Genomic DNA, 13,987 nt, shown 5'->3' with positions numbered 1-13,987 from the left:
GTGCTGTTTCTGTCAGTTAGTTTTGAAGTACAACTGATTTTGGGTGTGGATCTTGTTACATGACCAGGCACGTACGCGTCATTTTTCTGTGGAAGGGACTTTGGGGAATATAAACTTCGGAAAAGACACACTGTACCGAAAAACAACACAGATAAGGAAATTGTATGGACAATATAAGAAGTCATCGGCCAAATTGTGAATAAGCTGATTTGTTGGAGGAGTAGTGAAGGGACATGGGCCCGAAGATTATCCCCTGCGCATGTGCCTGGATACTAATTTTGGCTGTGGTAATACAAATAAGAGGTCAAAACGGGGACGGGTCCTTTTATGAGACAGTGAAATTTTATTCACTTAATTAAAATTATTAGCCATAGGAAAATGTCGTTTTCTACCATTTAAAGGTGAAAAATATCAGGAGAGGGCTTATTTTGAGCTTAAATTGAAACACGTAGTGCCCTTTCTAAGCCACAAAAAAGATCTAACCACAGGACAGTGTCGTTTTTTACCATTTAAAGCAGAAAAATATCAGGAGAGGGCTTATTTTGAGCTTAAATTGAAACACGTAGTGCCCTTTCTAAGCCACAAAAAAGATCCAACCACAGGACAGTGTCGTTTTTTACCATTTAAAGCAGAAAAATATCAGGAGAGGGCTTATTTTGAGCTTAAATTGAAACACGTAGTGCCCTTTCTAAGCCACAAAAAAGATCTAACCACAGGACAGTGTCGTTTTCTACCATTTAAAGCAGAAAAATATCAGGAGAGGACTTATTTTCAGCTTAAATTAAAACACGTAGTGCCCTTTCTAAGCCACAAAAAAGATCTAACCCAAGGACGGTGTCGTTTTCTACCATTTAAAGCAGAAAAATATCAGGAGAGGGCTTATTTTGAGCTTAAATTGAAACACATAGTGCCCTTTCTAAGCCACAAAAAAGATCTAACCACAGGACAGTGTCGTTTTCTACCATTTAAAGCAGAAAAATATCAGGAGAGGACTTATTTTCAGCTTAAATTAAAACACGTAGTGCCCTATCTAAGCCACAAAAAAGATCTAACCACAGGACAGTGTCGTTTTCTACCATTTAAAGCAGAAAAATATCAGGAGAGGACTTATTTTCAGCTTAAATTAAAACACGTAGTGCCCTTTCTAAGCCACAAAAAAGATCTAACCCAAGGACGGTGTCGTTTTCTACCATTTAAAGCAGAAAAATATCAGGAGAGGACTTATTTTCAGCTTAAATTAAAACACGTAGTGCCCTTTCTAAGCCACAAAAAAGATCTAACCACAGGACAGTGTCGTTTTCTACCATTTAAAGCAGAAAAATATCAGGAGAGGACTTATTTTCAGCTTAAATTAAAACACGTAGTGCCCTTTCTAAGCCACAAAAAAGATCTAACCCAAGGACGGTGTCGTTTTCTACCATTTAAAGCAGAAAAATATCAGGAGAGGACTTATTTTCAGCTTAAATTAAAACACGTAGTGCCCTTTCTAAGCCACAAAAAAGATCTAACCACAGGACAGTGTCGTTTTCTACCATTTAAAGCAGAAAAATATCAGGAGAGGACTTATTTTCAGCTTAAATTAAAACACGTAGTGCCCTTTCTAAGCCACAAAAAAGATCTAACCACAGGACAGTGTCGTTTTCTACCATTTAAAGCAGAAAAATATCAGGAGAGGACTTATTTTCAGCTTAAATTAAAACACGTAGTGCCCTTTCTAAGCCACAAAAAAGATCTAACCCAAGGACGGTGTCGTTTTCTACCATTTAAAGCAGAAAAATATCAGGGGAGGACTTATTTTCAGCTTAAATTAAAACACGTAGTGCCCTTTCTAAGCCACAAAAAAGATCTAACCACAGGACAGTGTCGTTTTCTACCATTTAAAGCAGAAAAATATCAGGAGAGGACTTATTTTCAGCTTAAATTAAAACACGTAGTGCCCTTTCTAAGCCACAAAAAAGATCTAACCACAGGACAGTGTCGTTTTCTACCATTTAAAGCAGAAAAATATCAGGAGAGGACTTATTTTCAGCTTAAATTAAAACACGTAGTGCCCTTTCTAAGCCACAAAAAAGATCTAACCCAAGGACGGTGTCGTTTTCTACCATTTAAAGCAGAAAAATATCAAGAGAGGACTTATTTTCAGCTTAAATTAAAACACGTAGTGCCCTTTCTAAGCCACAAAAAAGATCTAACCACAGGACAGTGTCGTTTTCTGCCATTTAAAGCAGAAAAATATCAGGAGAGGACTTATTTTCAGCTTAAATTAAAACACGTAGTGCCCTTTCTAAGCCACAAAAAAGATCTAACCACAGGACAGTGTCGTTTTCTGCCATTTAAAGCAGAAAAATATCAGGAGAGGGCTTATTTTGAGCTTAAATTGAAACACGTAGTGCCCTTCCTAAGCCATAAAATAGATCTAACCACAGGACAGCGAAATTGTTTTTCCGCTCCGAAATTGTTAAAAGGACAAAAAGGACACTTTGATAAAATAAATTGAGATTATTTCTGATTAGATCAAATTAGAACAGGATAGAAAACAAAGGATTCCTTCCTTTGTATTCAAGAAATTATATAAAGCAAAAACATTGCTGTTTAATTTAAAATAAAATTACCAATCAGAAAAAGAAGCGCCCCCGTATGGATTCGAACCACCGAAAGTGCAAGATCGTAACCGAACGCACAAGTATATAGCGTAATCTATTAATCTAAGGAGGCTTATTTGCCATGCATATTATACTGCATAATATGTATATATGCGTGGTAGTGTTGTAACTGGTAAAATTGTTCCTGGTAAAATTTTATTGTAATTTTACAGACCCCCATAAAATCCTTATCTTACATAATTTACTTATTTTACCGGTATTTTACGTTTGTTACCGGTATTTTACTATTTTACTGATATATTTTGCGACGTCTTGCAATTTTCAGAGCACAAAAGCGCGAAGTGGTTGGCAGAAAAAGGATTGAATATGAATTTGTTTCGTGTATAGCTGTGTTCCCCGGTCTAAAAGGCCGTCTGTCGGACTTAGGTCTCTTGTCAGATTGATAAAATTTTATAGTGCAGGTAATTATAATTTTAAAATGGTAAAATATTGGGTGAAATATGATTATATTAATTATGTGAACAGTTATACACAGAAAGGGCTACGAGCAAGATTGACATTGATTAACAAGAAAAAAAAATTAAATAGCTGAGAAAACTGAGGGTAAAGTCAGACAGCGGACAAAAAAGAAGCAAAAATAATAGAGGGACATATTTCGTCACGGACACCGACTGCTAAAAAAAAAGAAGGAAAATCAACCTTTTGAATTAAATCTAACTGAGCAGAAGAAAGACGGAATCAAACAAACCAAAAAACCAAGTCAGAGTAAATGAAAGACTTTTCACCAATTAGATTGGACAAGAATTATCTGCTTAGTGATCGACTTAGCTTGTCTACTGACCTAATTTTCATTAAAAGTGTGGTCAGATGATCCTAATTAAAGCTAAAGAAAAATGTTACTTGGATCGTTTAATTTTAAGTTATTGTAAATTAGGTTTATAGGAATATCTCCCTTATCTTTATTTAAAGTAACTTCTCTGTTATAACAGATTGTTATAGAAAACTGACAGAAACTTACAGTTCAAAGATTATAGTTGTCGTTTTTGAACAAGCCCAACATGAAAATCAGATATCAGGTATGAAGTCATTCCTTGGCTAAGGTCCAGTTGTTTCCCACCGTTCGCTGCCATAAACAGTTTCTCGACTCGACAGTTACTTGAAGTTTACCTGAATCCGACTCAGATATACTCTGTTAATGACTTAAAAGGGTCATTTCCTGTCTCTTTATTTTTATTTAATGTTTATGTTTTATTAGTGCACTTGAGTCAAACGCATAATTTTAAACGCAAGAATGATACACTAATTATTATTCTGCAGGGCCAAGATCACAAATTGATGAAATCACCTCAGTTATTGATATGAATTTTGCTTGGTACTGGCATAATGGATCTTTTTAAATTTGAATTGCCTTTCTAAAAGAATGTGCAAAGCCATTTACATCTTATATAAAAGTTGCCTCATCAGAAAGAACTACATGATCTGGGTTTTTGACAATGTGAAGGAACAAACCAATGATTAATTTGCATATTTTTTACTTTTGTATTATCAAACAGTTCGTGGTAAGGAGCGACCCGGCTCAATAGTAACCAAAACTCTAAAAAATGGAATTTTGATACCAATAGCTACATCAAAAGAATCGCATTTTAATGCTGGTTTTGAATATATAAGTTTCATCAAGTTTAGTCTTACCCATCAAAAGTTACGAGCCTAAGAAAATTTGCGTTATTTTGGAAAATAGGGGGAAACACCCCCTAAAAGTCATAGAATCTTAACGAAAATCACACCATCAGATTCAGCGTATCAGAGAACCCTACTGTAGAAGTTTCGAGCTCCTATCTACAAAAATGTGGAATTTTGCAATTTTTTGCCAGAAGGCAGATCACGGATGCGTGTTTATTTTTTATTTATTATTTTTTTTTTCCCAGGGGTGATCATATCGACCCAGTTGTCCTAGAATGTTGCAAGAGGGCTCATTCTAACGGAAATGAAAAGTTCTAGTGCCCTTTTTAAGTGACCAAAAAAATTGGAGGGCACCTAGGCCCCCTCCCACGCTAATTATTTTCCCAAAGTCAACGGATCAAAATTCTGAGATAGCCATTTTATTCAGCGTAGTCGAAAAACTTTATAACTATGTCTTTGGGGACGACTTACTCTCCCACAGTCCCCGTGGGAGGGGCAACAAGTTACAAACTTTGACCTGTGCTTACATATAGTAATGGTTATTGGGAAGTATACAGGCGTTTTCAGGAGGATTTTTTTGGTTGGGGGAGGGGTTGAGAAGAGGGGGATACGCTGGGGGAACTTTCCATCGAGAATTTGTCATGGGAGAAGAAAATTTCCATGAAGGGAGAGCAGGATTTACTAGCATTATTTAAAAAAAAACAATTAAAAATAAATGTGAAAAAGCTTTTTCAGCTGGAAGTAAGGAACAGCAATAAAACTTAAAACAAACAGAAATTATTACCCATATGAGGGGCTCACCTCCTTCTAATACCTCGCTCTTTACGCTAAAGTATTTTTAGTAATTTCAACTATTTATTCTATGGCTTTTGTGATTCAGGGGTCATTCTTAATGAATTGGGGTAAAATTCCAGCTTTAGTGTAAAGAGCGAGGTACTGACGATGGGGCGAATCCCCTCATATATGTAATAAAAACATGAGAATACAAAAGTTCTTTACGTAAGCTAATTTATAAGTTACGTAAATCTTTTACCAATAAAAAGATTCGTAAAAAATTAAAAGTTCTAGTTTCCTTTTTAATTAACCAAAAAATCGGAGGGCAACTAGGCTTCGTCCCCCGCTCTTTTTTTCTCAAAATCACTCGATCAAAATTATGAGAAAGCCATTTAGCCAAAAAAAAATTAAAAAAAAATGCAAATTTCGTTTTGATTATTCCTCTGCGGAGAGCCAAAATCAAAACATGCATTGATTCAAAAACGTTCTGAAATTAAATAAAAAAAACAAGTTTTTTTAACTGAAAGTAAGGAGCGACATTAAAACTTAAAACGAACAGAAATTACTTCGTATATGAAAGAGGCTGCTTCCTCATCAACGCCCCGCTCTTTACGCTAAAGTTTTTTACTGTTTTAAAAAGAAGAATTGAGAGAAAGAGTCAAACTTTAGCGTAAAGAGCGGGGCGTTGATGAGGAAGCAGCCTCTTTCATATACGAAGTAATTTCTGTTCGTTTTAAGTTTTAATGTCGCTCCTTACTTTCAGTTAAAAAAACTTGTTTTTTTTATTTTATTTGAATTAAAACAATTGTATTATCTTAAATTCTAGATTACAAAAAGAGAAATAAGAGACTACGAACAGGTAAAGTCAATAGATGTCGAGTTTCAAAGTAATTCAATGTAATGATGGTCTTTAGGAAATTGGATTTCAAAAGGAGGTTCAGATACGCTCAGTCTAATAGTAGTAGTAGTAAGACAGCACTGGACCCTTAAGGTCCAAACCGGCGGTGCTGATCTCCATTTCATGGCCCTTCAGCCAGGAAGTGCAATGGAGGGCTGGGGGCCAACCATCCTGTGCTTTCACACACCCTTCCTGCTTACCTTCCCCAGATTTCTCCAGGTACCCATTTAGAGCTGGGTCGATTCTGGCTGAGCTTACAGAGTCACGCCAACTGACCCCCATCCCAAACTAATAACTGGTCACAACTGGGATTGAACCTGTGCCCCTTGGACACAGAATTCCCACACCAGCGCGCCAACCACTCAGCCAAGTCTAATAGAATGAACAAAAATAAACACGTTCCGGCAGGTTCTTGTCATTGACTTTGAAATGAACCATGGGAAAGAAAAAAGGAAGCTAGTGCGAAAAAGTAGGACTGAATCAAGTCTCTTGCACTTCAACGGAACGGGGGGCGAACGTAAATTACATATCAAAACAAATTTTGGAGGCAGTTCTACTGACAGTGCGAACAAAATGGCCATATTCTTTCAGATCTTGTTGCACTTTAGAACAACAGGATTAGGATTATCTTATGGTGTGATAAAATAGGGACAATATGTTTTTCTCCTTTTTTTTTGTCAAGAAAAAAGGAGACATACGCCATAAAATAGAACTTCTGTTGAAGTCTCTCGCAGTTCAACTGAACGGGGGGTCGAAGGTAAATTACATACAAAAAACGATTCTCGGAGGCAGGCCTATCGGACAGTGCGAACAAAATGGCCAGATTCCTTCAGATCTTGTTGCACTTCAGAACAACGTGATAAGGATTATCTTATGGAGCGATAAACTAGGGACACTGAATTTTTCTTCTTTTTTTTTGTCCAGGAAAAAGGAGATATACGCCATAAAATAGAACTTCCGTCGAAGTTTCTTGCAATTCAACCGAACAGGGGCTGAAGGTAAATCACATATCAAAACGATTCTAGGAGGCAGGTCTATCGAACATTGCCAACAAAATGGCCAGATTCCTTCAGATCTTATTGCACTTCAGAACAACATGATGAGGATTATCTTATGGAGTGATAAAATGGGGCACTGCCTTTTTCTCCTTTTTTTTGTCCAGGATAAAGGAGATATACGCCATAAAATAAAACTTTCGTTGAAGTCTCTCACAGTTCAACTGAACGGGGGCCGAAGGTAGATTACAAATCAAAAAGAATCTCGGGGACAGTTCTATCGGACAGTGCAAAACAAGTGGCCAGATTTCTTTCGATCTTGTTGCACTTCAGAACAACATGATGAGGATTATCTTATGGAGCGATAAAATAGGGACATTGCCTGTTTCTCCTTTTTGTCTAGGAAAAAGGAGATATACGCCATAAAATAGAACTTTCGTTGAAGTCTCTCGCTGTTCAACCGAACTGGGGCCGAAGGTGAATTTCAAATCAAAACGATTCTCGGAGGCAGCTCTATCGGACAGAGCGAAAAATTGCCAGATTTCTTCAGGTCTGGTTGCAATTTACAATGAAAGAACAGGATTATCTTATAGAGCCGAAAAATTGGGATCTGGCGTTTGTATCCTTTTTTTTTGTCGAGGAAACAGGAGACATACGTCATAAAATCAAACAATTTTGAATTCACTCAAAATACTTGAATCTAACTTATACCACTGAAAATAGCATAAGAAGTTGATCAAGCAGATATTCCTTTTATCTTCATTAGCCCCATCCTTCAGACCACCACAGCTAACAAACTTTTTTCCGTTTTTGGCTTTCCTGAAAAGTTACAAAGGCATATGCCGCACTTTTAATTATGACTGCCGATTTGCAACTGCCGGCATTGTCCTTTAATTGGCCAATAGTCTGTTTTTGGGCTGCATAAAAGCTTTGACAATTCAGCAAGCAGGCAAAGAGAGAAAAATCTCTTTTGAGCCGCTGCTATGGGTTTATATTTTATTATATTTGACAGACTAGATTCGGCGACACTTTTTACAGTGCAAATAATAACAGTTTTAGCTGTTCCATCAAGGAATCGAATAAGGCACAAAAATATTCAGAGTACAGACATGAAGACGACAGAGATGTTTCCCAACTAGAACTTATAATTTCATAAAATATTTGTTTTTTTTCATAAAAAAAAAAATCAGTTCACAAAATCACCGACTTCTGAGTTACTGTAAACCAAATAATATAGTTTCCTACCTCTTTTCGACTAACTACAACTATTGGATTAACTAATACTTCAATTTTCCTCTCAGAAGACAACACTGTAGAAAAATAGATATTATCTAAAAAATATTCAGATGCACTGTAAAAAAAAATACTAGAAAGGGTTTTCATATCAAATAGTATAATTTTTGTCAAAAGAAAATTTATTTTGCAAAAGCAAGAACTACTAACCCCTATAGTCCTTTAATTGAAATTTATTCCATCCCAAAGAATATATTTGCATTTTCAAGATATTTTCAATTTTTGCTTTGCCTGTTTCTTCCTTTCAATGAGTATCAGTTCTTCTATTGTAACTGAAAGACCCGTTTTCTTCTCCAGCTTCTTTAGAACATCTTCAATTGGAGGACTAATCTTCTAAAAATAATAGCAGGACATTAAAAGACTAGGACATTAAAGGATTAAACAGAGAATATTGTTTTCTTCTCAAGCTTCTTTTGAACATCTTCAATTGGAGGATTAATCTTCTAAAAATAATAATAGGACATTAAAAGACTAGGACATTAAAAGATTAAAAAGAAGATATTGAAACACGTTTTGTTGCTTTTCAAGGATCTTCTGTATAGTATTACATCTTTATGTGACATCAAATGTTTGTATATTATCAATTTTTATATGTCGTCAAACTTCCCTTATTTCACATAATATAAAAAAGCTTCCACGATCAGAAAGTTTGAATGAAAAACGAATGTCGAGATTTGAAAGTGTTTCGAGTGAAAAAAAAAAGACTCTGAGGATTGAATAACTTCATCTGATAGGTAAATAAAATTTCTCTGGAATTTAACAGTATCTTGGTTTTTCTTTTTAACTTCATAGAATATACATTTCCTATCATTTTTTCAACACGACATTTTTTGCAATTCAATACCTTTTACTTGTACTAATATATCTTCTTTTGACATTTAAAATAATGCTATGTATTTATCGACTCGTTAAATTTGGCTTTGGTTCATTGATTTCGGTACCCGATTTTACAATCTGGACTGCATGACAATAGTTTATTTATTTATTCTTCTTTGCCATTATTTTTTCCTTCTCTATAACTATTTTTGCAACGGTTTCGTTTTAATTTTAATTGACTCGATGAATTGGCATGAAAGATATCCCGGTCACTTCCTGCAGCATTATTTTTTGTTCTGATTTCTTTTTGTATTGAGTTGTGTTTATGTTAATAAAAATGTAAAAAAAAGTTATCTGTCGACTGATCTATCAAAAGGTGATTGAAAATACAGACTTCAAGGATGGAAAGTTGCCTAAAATGTACTGTGAGTAATACAGAAAAGGTAAAATATAGAAAAATACTTAGGCATTGTTCACGTTTGTGTAGTAAGGTACAGAAAGGCAAAATAGATTAAATAAGAAAAATATATTTCAAATCTGTTTTCTGTAACGCATGAACAACCAGATTGATTAATTGGTTGCGTCAGCAGGTCATTGGATATGGAGGTCAAAATAAATAAATATTTTATTATATGGTTATTTTTCGCAATTTGTATTGTAAGGCCACACTGCTTATCACACCAATGTGAAAAAACCCATAAGTTGCCTCAAAATACCGTTAAATTGATAATAAAAAATCGAAAAATTATATTTTTAATTAGAATCAGATAGAACCTTCGTCTTTATTTACGATGGTAGCTGATACCTTGCCACTTTTCATATGAGGCAGTAGCTGCTCGTACCCCTAAATACATACGGCACTTTCTTTGATACACTTCATACACTATTTTGTTTTAAGAGTTCCACGTAATGTTTCCATTTCAAGATTGTTCCGTCTGACTGAATTGAACATATACTTTTATTTTTGCAGCATATCATCAGCTTGCTCAATTATGTTTATCAGGAATGGGAGAAACTTGTAGGAATGCTTCCCTATATAATGGTGATCATGGTTCCATTGCAATGAACCCCTGTAACTAAACCCCCGTCTAAATAAACCACCGTATAAGTGAATCACCGAGCATATGATCCCTGGTGTTATTAAAGCCTTGTACAACTGACCCAATTTAACTAAATCCTCGTGTAAATTGAACCCCCGTGCAACTGAACCATCTCGCCGCTCAACCTCCGTGTAGCTGAACCCCCTTTCATCCGAACCATCCCAATCTAACTGAGCTCCGTGTAACTAAATCCCCGTCTAAATAAACCACTGTGTAAGTGAATCACTGAGCATATGATCCCTCATTTAACTGAATCCTTACGGAATGGACCCAGTTTAGCTAAACCACCATGTAACTGAACCACTGTGCAACTGAAACACCTTGCAGCTTAACCTCAACGTAGCTGGACCCCCTTGTAACTGAATCCCCGTGCAACTGTACCACCGTACTCAGTTTTTTCATATTTCTACAAGTGTGAGGCAATACTATTAGATAAAACACAAGTTAGAATCTTTACGTGTTCAACCTTGTTGGAATTGCTTGTTTTTTAAAGTCATGACATAAATGCGTGTCAGGATGATTCATAAAAAAAACTCTTAGCCGTGAACCTAAAAACAGTAATTACTTCAAAAGCTCATACAAATTCCAATATTTTATTGGCTCTACTACAATTTAATTTAAAATTTAATCTAGGCCATCTTAATTACCACCCAGTACGCAAAGTACCCCTCCCCCCCAGCAAATAAATTGGCTTTTGCAGAGGGAAATGAAGAAATTACCGGAGATAAATTTCAATGATTAAAAATGCATAAATTTTGATAATACATAAAATGCCCTTTGTTTTGGATTATAAAGCTTCCCTTAAACACATCAGAATTGATATAAAAACTTCCCCAAAAACTTACTGAATATATGAACCTTGATGGTGGGGGTGAAGATGTGAGATACTTTTCTATGGAAGATGAAAAAGTTAGTTTAAGGGTCATATATCATGAGGATGCCTCGGTGTATTTTTGTTCGGCTAATTTGCTGAATGATCCCTATCTACCCTCTCTCTTATATAAACAACTTAATTCAGTCAGAGACGCTATCTCAGTTTTCGTCTGAGGAGAGGCAAAGGTGCCTTGAAAGATGGGAGAAGGAGTGGTCTTAAGATACTTACTATTTAACCCCCCTCTCAAATAAAAAGGCAAGTTCTTATTAAATTGAGTTCAAATAAAGGCAATCTTTATAAAAGTGGACACGATTTTGATAGTACTATGTTAAACTTCATTAACATGATTTTGATTATATGATTTTGATAGCACTATATTAGATTTTGTTAATAGCAGACAGGTTTTAATTGTAGCTGAAAGTGTTTTGTTAATAACTCGTGAGACTAAGATATTACTATGAAAGATTTTGTTAATAGCTCAAATGTTTTTGATATTAACATGTATGGTTTTGATATTTTCACGGAGGATTTTCATTATACTAGTCGTGAATTTGATAATGTATGCAAAATTTTTTTCATTATGTCAGCCCAGATTTTTGATAACATTGTACAAGAGTTAGGAAATACTTGGCCAGAGTTTGATGATACTTTTTAGCAGACATTATTTGGATTACAACATATCAGATTTGGTAGTATCAAACATGTTTTGACAGTACCAGTCAAATATTTAAAAAAAAAAAAGGTAACATCTTCATAAAACAATGCAAGATTTTTTTAATTATTTGCAAATAATTTTGATAATATTATGCAAAGTTTTGATAACCTCATGGAGGACTCTCCTTATATCAATGGGATTTTGATAAACTACAGCAAGTTGTTTGATAATTTCAGACAGTATTTTGATTTTGAAGCCATCAGGGAGGTTCTGATAGTACCAGGAAATATTTTTGTTAATGCCAGGGGGAGGATTCCTATCGGATATAGCGAGATTTGCTAATAATTGACCAAATTTTGATAATGTTGTTCAAGATTGATATAATACTGCTATGATTTGATAGTAACAGACACAAAATTGGAATCACCATGCAAGGTTTCAGTAATCTTAGATAGTAACAGATAATATTTTGCTAATGTTATGTTAGATTTTGATAATACCATGCATGATTCTGTTTTTAATTTGCAAAAGTTAGGTAATACCAGAGAGGATGCTCATAATATCTGGCAACACTTTGATAATGCAAGACAAGGCTAAGTAATATCATGTAAGACATGTATGCTGTAATATAACATGTTAGATAATATCCATCAAGCTCAGATCATATTTTATAAGGTTTTGATAATCTTGAAAGTAACAAACACGATAAATAGCACCATATAAAATTTTTGTAATGGTAGACATGTTTTGATTGTGGCTGAAAATATCTGGTTTATGTCATTTAAGATTTTTATAATGACGTGTAAGATTGTTTTAATAAATTACAAAAATTTGATAATATCTAAGGTTTCGATTATGTCAGAGAGAATTATCGTTGTATCAGTTTAGATGTTAACATTATAGTGCAAGATGTTTCATAGTGTCAGTCAGGATTTTGATTCTAAGCCACAACATATCGGGAATGTTTGACAAGAGTTTGATAATCTCGATAATTAAAGACACGATTTCATAGTACTAATTTAAATCTCAGTAATAGCAGACGTGATTTTGATGACACAATTTGAGATTTTTGACAATATCAGAAACTTTTGATAGTACCAGGAATTATTTTGTTAACATAGGCAAGTTTTGATATTAAAATGCAAAATTTTGTTCATAACTTTTAATATTTATATTTAATTATATTATAGTTTATATTTATTAAATTTTGTAATGTCTGGTAAGATTTTGATAAAACCAGAGACATGCAATAAAGCTAATAGTCTCTTTATTAAAATTAGCATATAAGTAATTTTGTCTCTGGAGCCACGTGGAAGCTTTTCATGGAAACAAACACACAGTGACGTCATGGATTCGATTTCAATAATTAATTAGTGTCTTGTAACTTTTAATGGGTTTAGTTAAACTTCATAAGTTATACATATTAAGAATCCTGATTAAAAGAAAATTTGTTGGATATGTAGGCTATATTGAAAAAAAATTCCATCATTCAAACCAAAAAAAAAAAAAACTGGGAAAACAAAATAGGCTAGTTTATTTTCAAATACGAATGCCATCTTTTCAAAGATGGCGTATGTAACACGCTTCTCTGCAAAACTTCCCCCACACTGTTATTCATTTTTATTTTCTCTTCCAATAAATTCTTTGGGTTTTTGAATAAAACTATTATAATTATATAATCATTAAATAAAGTAAAATTTAAGAGTTTTTCTAAAACCCCTCCCCAAAGCTGTTATTAATTTTTTTTTGGTTTTGGTGATCTCACCTTGGGTTCTGAGGCAAACCCTGAAGGGTTTTTGCTTGGACAGAAGTTAGTTTCTTCTTAGTTCTCGATCTAGGTCCCTCTGGTCCGATCCTTTTGACATCGTTAACTGCTACACAGGTAGCAGTGAGTTTCAAATTGCTGGGTTAGCAGCCAATGATCAGTTAATTGCTTGACCAACTAGGCAATAATCCAAGGTAAAGATTTTCGTAAAAGAATTTTCAAAAAACTTCATAGGCTTTATATTTAATTCAACTGTCCTTTTATTTTCTTCTCAAATGCTTCATCAGGATCTTTTTAAAAATGCTTATTATAACATTTTCCAAATTGTCGAAACGTTCAGATAACTGCGAAAATTCCTTCGAGTACACCAATAAAGTTGAAAAATTAACTACATCTGCCGCATTTTTGGGATTTGCAACATCTCTAATTCTTCTATTTTCTGCATTAATATCTTCTTTTGTTACTTTTAAGATATTTTTATTATGTTCCTTTGTCATCAACTCTAGTCAATACATTGTCAGGTGATTGATAAAT

This window comes from Artemia franciscana, chromosome 4 (assembly GCF_032884065.1).
Source record: "Artemia franciscana chromosome 4, ASM3288406v1, whole genome shotgun sequence".
In the NCBI taxonomy this organism is placed as follows: domain Eukaryota; kingdom Metazoa; phylum Arthropoda; class Branchiopoda; order Anostraca; family Artemiidae; genus Artemia; species Artemia franciscana.
The sequence above is the reverse complement of the archived record's forward strand: the minus strand, read 5'-3'. Positions refer to the sequence as shown.